General features: G+C 27.4%; 1 long non-coding RNA gene across 3 annotated transcripts; it reads right to left on the bottom strand.

Annotated features, from left to right (window-relative positions):
* Positions 1-859: 859 nt before the first annotated feature.
* On the bottom strand, positions 860-3,367 carry LOC8286218. Of its 3 annotated transcripts, XR_007216248.1 has the most exons (6): positions 3,019-3,367; positions 2,638-2,936; positions 2,422-2,523; positions 1,781-1,842; positions 1,565-1,604; positions 860-1,171 (listed from the first exon to the last, which is right to left on the bottom strand). It is a non-coding gene; the product is annotated as an uncharacterized LOC8286218 (long non-coding RNA). The 3 variants fall into 3 exon arrangements; XR_001535190.2 differs by lacking the exon at positions 1,781-1,842 and having other exon boundaries at positions 2,422-2,526; XR_001535191.2 differs by lacking the exon at positions 1,781-1,842.
* Positions 3,368-8,345: the final 4,978 nt, after the last annotated feature.

The raw sequence follows: 8,345 nt of genomic DNA, 5'->3' as shown, positions 1-8,345 counted from the left end.
TTGAAAAATACATAACGTGGGCTAATCAGATTGTTGGTTTTCACTTTCCTCTTCTCTTCCATTCTCTTCCCTTCACGTTTACTCCACTTTCCGAGTCATTCCCCTTCATGTTCTTCTAAAGAAAAGAAAAAAAAAAAAAAGCAAATTGTACTAGCAGTTTTACCAACAATTTCATTATTATATTCTAAATATATAAATATGGACTTCAAATTTTAATTATACAGCTATCTTAAAACTTTTGAGATAGTGTGTTATTATTCATAAAAAATTTATCTAACTCATTCTAAATATATATACACTAAAATAATAATACTTACTGATATTAAATATTAGAGTGACTACTTTTTATATATCTTTCATTTTATAAGTGATAAATTTAGCAAGACTTGAAATAAAAACTTTTTCATTCTAAAAAGACAGTGATTTAGAGACCACCAAATGTGATCTCTAAGTGGTCGCTAAACACATATAACAACTACTTAGAGACTACATCTTGTAGTCGCTAAAATTTTGGTCGCTAATGAAAATAGAGACCAAAAACTCGGGTGGTCTCTAGATGTGATCCCTATTTTACTACCCCATTGTGGTCATTGTCTAGTCTCCAATTGGTTGCTATAGTATTGACATAAGAGACCACATTCAGGTGGCAGCTAAGTTAGAGACCACATATATGTGATCTCTAAGAGATATCTAATTCAGAGTCCACATATTTTAACTACTAAATCACATACTACAAAATTTATATTAAAATTTTTTTCAAATTAATTTGTATTGGATTTTTTAATATATTTAATTTATTAATATTGTATTACATGTCGTTTAAGTTATATATATTACATATTACGATTATATACAATGATTAATAAAATTATGAATCATAAAATAACATAACTAAAAAGAAATGTAATTTAAATTACAAATTTTGTAATGTACAAAAATATTAATAAGTTCAAACACACTAAAAATGATAAACAAACAAATTCCAGATTATAAAGTGGATGTACAGCCAGAGTCGACGGATCAGAATGATATGAAGACGTCTTATTCTTGCTCGTCCTATGTACATATCTGCTATGCGATGAAGCTCGAATTGTCTCTAAGAATATTCTCTTGGCACCATATTACCCTTTTCATTGTGAGACACCTCCGCTAGGCGCACCTCAAGAATCTCCTGCATAGTTCAATTAATCGTGAGGCGCTAGATTGATTAATTTATTAATGATAGTTAGATTTCCTAAATTGATACAGAAATAACTTAAAAAATAAAAATATTACTTTTTTGTCATGATTACTCAATTATTGAAGAGTATGCTACAATTTGTTCCTTATTTTGGCCCTTTTGTGCTGAAACTTTCTATGTTTTAATAGCATGTCACTGATTTCAAGTACTCTAATTGTATGTTTCTTTATTCAGATGTACACAAATGAAACCCCTTTCTGCAGGCTTGTCTCAAAAAAAAAAAAAATATCATATTCATGACTTGGCCTCAATTCAAATAATGTTATGTGAATATAGAAGTATGTGCAAGTAATTAAGAAAAATAAAAAGTATTTTACCACATACTTATCATAAGCTAATGTAGGTGCGCCACTCCACCAGCCTCCTACAAAGACACGAGCAATTTATAACATTGAACATGCTCAAGTACAAGAAAGAAAAAAGTAGTAAACAGAACAATGCTTTCTTTTTTCTTTTTCATTAAGTAACAATGCTTTCTTATATCCTTAGATATATAAAAGTGGCATGTTTCTTCTATGCAAACATGCCTTAGTTATTTACCAGTGACGAATGTCTCAAGTCAAGCTAGTCATCTGAGTTTGACTCTCCTAATCCTGGTTGGCCTATAACAATTATACAAACATGATCACATTCCAGTCACCAGCTGAACCATTCTATTTGATAATAATAGGATGTTAAGATGAGAAAGGTATGACATGCTAAAATCTAACAAATACACGAGGGAAGGCATTGGGTTTTACCCATCATGAAAGTTGTAAGAGTTCCAATATCATATCTATTATCAACTTTAGAGATCAGAATCCAAGATGAGCCTTTAACCCAGGCCTATGAAAAAGGTAAAAATTGATATGCAAAACAATTACATTTACCGAATGTAAGGCCTAAAGCACAGAACTTGAGTTTGGAAGGTTCCCTCTCTATGGATTAATCAATTTGATCATAATTATACACATCAAATTAAACATAACTTACAAATACATATACTCATTTTATCATACAAGACAGAGAATATTCACTTTTTAATTTAAAATAATAAATAAATCAAATAAAAATATTTAAATTGGAGAATGCAATTAACAGACATACTAAAGATAGGTTCGACCATAATCAAAAGATACATAATTACCCATAAAATTAAAGAATTGAATAAACAAATCTCGGCTGTATAGTAAGTAAATTACCAAAAGGTCCCATCTCCTCTTGGCAGCAGCAGTATCTCTCATTTGCTTCAAATCATAATCTTCATCATCTCCAGCTTACATTTGTTTAACCCTCACAGGCTGCTGCTATTGGAGAAAATAATTTTAATTGATAACTATAGATTAAACTAAAAAGAAAATGAAAAATAATAAGAAAACCATCAATGAGAAGTAAGAAAAGAATTCAAAATGGCATACAAAGCGAAGTGATGTAAGAGTTGGAGTGAAATAGAGGGAAGCTGGCACTGAGGATATAAATTTTCCATAGAACTTGGAGCTTTGTTCCCTTCGAAACTTTGAATATGAAATATTTGTGAGAGCATTGAGAGAAGAAAGTCTAGAAGCTTCCACTGGTTTTGAGCTTATTTCAGACTCTGTTCCCTTTGCTATACTTGCTTATCTGGTTTGCTTCTCTTAGATAAGTTTTCGCTCAAGAATGGAGACAAAACTTTTTTTCTTTTCTCCTTTTTTTGCTCAGCTAAAAATGGTTGCTCAACCTGTAAGAGAATCAGATAAGGTTTTAAGTTTTTATGAATGAAGAGAGAGAGACTTGGAGAGAGAAAGAGTGATATTTCATACCTGTAGAGAGAGAGAGAAACACTTTGAGCAGCGGCGCACAAAGGAAAAGGCGGCAGAGACCGGTGGCACTACAAATCAATTGAGGATTTAGGGTTCTTTTGGGTGGAGACATTGTGGAAACAATTGGGAGAGAAGAGGAGAAAGCTTTCGTTGTGCTACCGATCAATTGGGGAGTTAGATTTTCTTGTGGAGACATTGTGAAAGCATTTGACAGAGAAAATGCGAAAGCTTTTGTTGTGATATAGTTCATAATTAGCGACCACATCTCTAGTGGCATTTGACGTGATCGCTAAAATAGGGCAAAACCCACATTCAACTCCCGTTTAATTTAAAATGACAACAACCACATCCCGTGTGGTTGCTAAACTATTTTATAACTATAATACATATTAACTAAATACATATAAATTATTATTTATAATATATAAATATAAATAAATATGAAATTCTAGAAATAAAGATAAATTAATATTAATAAATGAATAAAATAATTAAATCTAATAAAATAAATAGAAATATATTAAACAAAATATCTAATATAATTAATATATTAAATGATATAATTATTCTCATATATATTTTTATGTACATATTTTATTTTATATATATTATTATATATATTATTAGATTTAAATAAAAAGTTTGAAAATAATAAATATATATATATATAAGATATAATAATAATAAAAATAATAATAATAATAAAATATTTTTGATACTATAAATATTATATATAATTTTTTAATATTTTTTAAATACACTTAATAAAATAAGATCACATAATGTGGTGTGTAACTTAGCAACCACTAGTGTGGTCTCTAAATGTCTCTAATTTAGCGACCACTTATGTGGTTTCTAAGTGGTCGCTACTTTATGCGTAAAAATTTAATATCTATTTTAACGACCACTCTGTATAGTTTCTAAATTAGAAACCACAAATAAAATCTTTACGTAATTGCTAAATTACGGCTAAAATTTTGTTGGCCTAGTTTAGAGATCACCTTTGTGGTCTCTAAGTGATCGTTGTCTAATTGAGTCATTAAATGGTCACAAAGTAGTTGCTAAATATCTAATGATAGAAAAGTGGCTCTGAGTGGTGGTTAAATAGCGACCACATTTATGTGGTAGCTAAATATAGTTTCTAAATTGCTATTTTTTTTATAGTATTTCTATCTTAAAAATAAATGTATAATAAAGTTATTTTTTATCAAGTAATTAATTCGTCTTTTTGAGTAAATTTAAAATAGTTTATACTCACTTGGAGCATTTATAAATTATATTTGAAATATATATGTGACAATAAGAAAAATAATAATAATAATACGTTGAATTCTGAGATACAGGAAAATAGTGGTAGTGCCCAAATATAAATAAAAGAAATAAAATATTTTTGTTATATATATTTTAAATCACAGTGTCCTTATTTCTATTATACTTCAGAATTCTCTTTTTAAAAAAAAAAGAAAAAAGAAAAGGAAAGTAAATAAATATACAGACACTTTTCAATGAACATTCCTTGTACTATAATCTTAATATTAATCTAGAAAATCATCTGGTACGTAACTTGAGTACGGAAACCTAGTGGCCAATAAATATACATACACGTTCACATTAAGATAAATAAATAATTCATTTTGATATTTATTTATATAATATAAATCATTCAGTTCCCAAAGGCCCGGAGGCATCAAATTACTGAATAGCTTGCAGATGAAAGGGAGGCTACAAACTCTGAATCCTGATACTTAAGCAGGTTACAAACTCTATTGATTGTCCTTTTAAAACACCTAAAAAAAAAAAGAAATATTTGCAAAAGATATTTATTTTAAAAAATTATAAAATTTAGATTGAATTTATATAAAATTACATATTAAAATATTTTTATGTAAATTTCTTAAAATAAAAATTAATTTCTATTCAATAAATAAATAAGAGGTATTGAAAAGTTAGTATAAACTACGACATCTTAGAATTCACCGGATCGTTATATCAGAATTTGTGGGTTTTTTCATCACTTTGTTCTCCAATACTTCTCCATTACTGAAGACCAAACACAAGTATTAAGACCATCGCATGTGCTGATATAGCTTGTTTATAATGAACTCCAAATGCAGTGGCAACATAGCTTTTTAAAATGGTATCGGAGTCTCTATAATCGAAAGGTTTGTAGTTCGATGTTTGGCTATTTTCATATCATTTACATTTAAGGCTCCATGAACATTCATGTGCAAAAATATATTGAAAATATAAAATTATTCTTAAAGCTTCACCTAACGTTTGAACTTTTATATATAATGGTGGTATTGATTCAAATATTTACTTTTTACTTACACAAAATCACACAGGATACTGAAATAATATAAAACAAATAATGAGTCTATATTTATTTACACTTGATGCTTCGTAGACATTCGCTTGCAGAAATATATTGAAAATATAAAACTATTTTTAAAGTTTCATTTAATAATTTAAATTCTTATATATGATTATGTTATTGATTCAATTATTTACTTTTGAGCAAGAGAATCGCACGGAGTACTGAAAAATTATAAAACAAATAAATCATTAAAACTCCAAAATATATAATTTCATATAATTTTATAACAATACTTGATAGCCCTTTAAACCCGATCACACTTAACTCTAATCCATTAAGAACCCATTCAATGAACAATTCATTGAGAAGGGAATGAATCAAAATGATTTGCTAAATTATGTAAATCGAAGAACAAAAGAGTAGGCAGGATTTATTTTATTGTCCCTCTTTAAGTACCTCAAAGTGACATAGCCTTTTGTGTTGTCTAATGCTTTCAAATGCATTTTTAGAATCACTATGCACCTTTTATTTCTTTATGGTTTTCATGTCCTCTCTTCTTCTTTTTTCTCTCTTTTTTCTTTATAAGCTGATATCATTTCATGTCCTCTTTATGTATGGTTTATATGATAAGCATATAAAGCATTGTAGAAATTTTTCGAATTTTAGAAGCATAATAAATACCATAATCATGATTGCTGAATTATATAGATGGGATTGCTATCAATAGTTTTATTCATCTTAATATGATATTATATATGTCGGTAGATTTAATTCATGGGCATTTTTGCCATAAATGGAAAAAGAATTATACATCTTAATTAAATTAAATAGATGCGCATATAATTAAGTTTTTCTTTTTTCTATTCTCTAATTTGTTTACGTTATAGATGGTCCGTCTTTGACCTATTAATTAAAAACGAAAATAGTCGAGTTTGTCAAAATATACGTGATTATATCAAATGACATTTTATTCATAAAAAAAAAAAACATTATATAAAACTTGAAAATCAGAATTTATTTTTCTAATTATTAATAAAAAAAGTTCAAACTTAAGATTTTTCTCAAATTAAATTATGTCCCTATTACCGGAGTAAGTTTATAGTTATATTTTGGTCAAAGTATATTAGTCCTCGAGTTATGTAGACATGAACATTATTTTATAGACAACCATACATATCCTACTACACTTGCAATAAATAATAATAATAATAATAATAATATGCTAAGTGTGAAAAAGAAAACTTAAGTTCAAATTGTTTTTTTCTAATAAAGCACTCTAATCTAGACTTACAAAAAGTACTATTTTTGAAGTTTGAAAACCAAGACCATGGTTAATAATACCTCACATTTTTAACCCCCCAAAAAAGGCAATTAGTGTTTGATTCTCCATAATTAAGAGAAATTATCACAAATTCACACACATCAAAACTTGTGTAGAGATTTGTATGAGTAGCCCCCAATTAATGGTTTTCATTTGGGAAAGGAACAAGGTTGCCCACCAATATGGAAATTGTTACTTTGCCGACAAGATTAAGGCCCGGTAACTCTCTGCAATTTCCCTAACCCTACTCAAGAGGACCTCAAAAACTGTGATTTTGTGCCCTAAGATAAAAATCTTTAAATTTGACCCAGATAAAGCTCCACAGTATAAAATTAATTAATTGTGACAGCTTTAAAAAGATAATATTATTTTTAATGATTGTACTTTTAAGTACTGTTAGTCTTCAGTTTTTGGATTTTTTAGTCTAATTATTTCGTGTAATCTAATCTTCCTTTTGCAATTTGGCATTTACAACACAAACAAGCACATGAAACAAAACATATAGTACATAATTAGCTTTTTTTTCAGCTTTGCATATGATCTGTCTTTGCTTTGCTGCCTCTTTTGTCAATAATGTTAAAGGCAATTGGTTGTACAGCAAACTATAATTTGTGCTTCCACTCTATTTTGCTTATTTTAGATATATATTTTTATATTTATACGTTATAGTTATATTTAGTTATTAATCTGTGTATATATTATATTAAAATATAATATATATATATATATATATATATATTTATTTATTTATTTCATCATTTTATTTGCTATGATGTATACATTTGATACGAATAAAAACTTTTCGTTTAAATTTAAGATATATTACTGTATTTGCATATGTAATGAAAACAATAAAATATTTTTTCAAATACGATCTCATATAACGCATCACTAGATATTATATCTGTAAATTAATAAAATAAATATTACTTTTAATTTTTATAATTTAATTAAAACCTAACAATATAATATATTTTAATTTTTTAAAAAAATAAATTTGATGTATTTAACTTTTGGACACAAATTCAAAAAGTTATTTGTCTAAAAAGTTAAAATTAGATATATTTAACCTTTAAACATAATTTTAGAAAACCATTTGTTAAAAATATTCAAATTAAATATATTTAACCCTTAAAAATATAAGTTTAGCAGGTAGAGTTACCCATTACCCGAAATAATTATAGGCAAGAAAGTCATAACATATAGCAATTGCATGCCTAAATAGAAGTGCTACTAAAGTTTAAAACCAAACCAAATGTCTTCCTAATTAGTCTTTTACCTAACCCAATTAACAAACAAACATTTAAATAAGTAAAAAGCATTTGTTGTAATACCCATGGTTGAGTGAGACACTAGATTATGTCATTGTATACTTAGTGGTCCTTGTAGAATCCCATACATGTTTGTACAAACAAAAAGGAAAAAATGCCTTTCCATGTCTCCTCCCCCCTCATTATTATTATTATTATTATTATTATTATTATTATTATTATTATTATTATTATTATTGTTGTTGTTGTGGTGGTGGCTTTTAGGTAGTTGTTTACAAGTCACTTTTTCAAAAAATGAAAACCTAATTCCATGGAAACAAAAGATAAAAGAAACATAAGTGGATTCTACCCTCTTCCCCTTATTTCTCCACTTGATTATTTTATATGTTAAAAAAAGAAAATTAACTTAACACAATAA

The sequence above is a fragment of the Ricinus communis genome, chromosome 6, assembly GCF_019578655.1.
Source record: "Ricinus communis isolate WT05 ecotype wild-type chromosome 6, ASM1957865v1, whole genome shotgun sequence".
In the NCBI taxonomy this organism is placed as follows: domain Eukaryota; kingdom Viridiplantae; phylum Streptophyta; class Magnoliopsida; order Malpighiales; family Euphorbiaceae; genus Ricinus; species Ricinus communis.
The sequence above is the reverse complement of the archived record's forward strand: the minus strand, read 5'-3'. Positions and strand labels throughout refer to the sequence as shown.